Genomic DNA, 1,217 nt, shown 5'->3' on the forward strand with positions numbered 1-1,217 from the left:
GTGGCAAGGGGTGGGATGCAGAAGGGTAATGGTCGTGGGATGAAACTGTTCCACCTCAAATCATCAGGAATTAGATTCGCATAAGGAATATGCAACCTAGATTCCTCATTTGTGCAATTCACAACAGGGTTCATGCTCCTGTGAGAATCTAATGATACTGCTGATCTGACAGGAGGCAAAACTCAGGCAGTAATGCAAGCAATGGTGAGTGGCCAGACATACAGATGAAGCTTCAGTTGTCCACCCACTATTCGCCTCCTGCTCTGTGGCCCAGTTCCTAATAGGCCACCGACCAGTACAGGTCCATGGCCCAGGGATTAGGGACCCGTACTGCAGCACATTGCTTAATAGAGGACTGTAGCAGCCATGTGCCCAGAGCTTTCCTGTTTTGTTTTTTTTTTGTTGTTTTTTTGAGATGCCAGAAACCCAGATTTTTTTTTTTTTTGAGACAAGCTCAAGCTGTCTGCCCATCTCAGCCTCCCAAAGTGCTGGGATTGCAGCAGTGCACCACCACATCTGGCCTGAAACCCAGATTTTATTTATTTATTTACTTACTTATTTATTTTTGAGATGGAGTCTCACTCTGTTGCTCAGGCTTGAGTGCAGTGGCATGATCTTGGCTCACTGCAACCTCCACCTCCCAGTTCAAGCGATTCTCCTGCCTCAGCTTCCCGAGTAGCTGGGATTACAGGCACATGCCACCACTCCTGGCTGATTTTTGTATTTTTAGTAGAGACAGAGATTCACTATGTTGGCCAGGCTGGTCTCGAACTACTGACCTCAGGTGATCCACCCGCCTCAGCCTCCCAAAGTGCTGGGATTACAGGCATGCACCACTGCACCCAGCCTGAAACCCAGATTTTTAATATGAAAGTCTTCAAACCTTGGAGGTGTCATAAAAAGCACGCTGTGGACCACTAGTTTGCAACTGACAATCGAAAATATCATAGACATATCATCACTTTAGCCATGAAAAAAAAAAGTACGTGAGGCAGAAAATGGAAGCAGCCATGCCTGATTTATTGTTGAATACTTTTTCCGTAGACCGCGAGCTTCCCTTTCATTAGCTTCTGAAACTATCTTCAGAATGACATTGGTTTTCATAAAAGTGTTGATCCTCACACCTCTTTATAGGCTTGCACCTGGCACAGCAGAGTGAAACACGTTAAATAGCATTTGTTCCTTGAGTATATATGGAAAAAGGTGAAGTACTCATA

The sequence above is a fragment of the Colobus angolensis genome, unplaced genomic scaffold, assembly GCF_000951035.1.
Source record: "Colobus angolensis palliatus isolate OR3802 unplaced genomic scaffold, Cang.pa_1.0 Scaffold648, whole genome shotgun sequence".
Taxonomy (NCBI): domain Eukaryota; kingdom Metazoa; phylum Chordata; class Mammalia; order Primates; family Cercopithecidae; genus Colobus; species Colobus angolensis.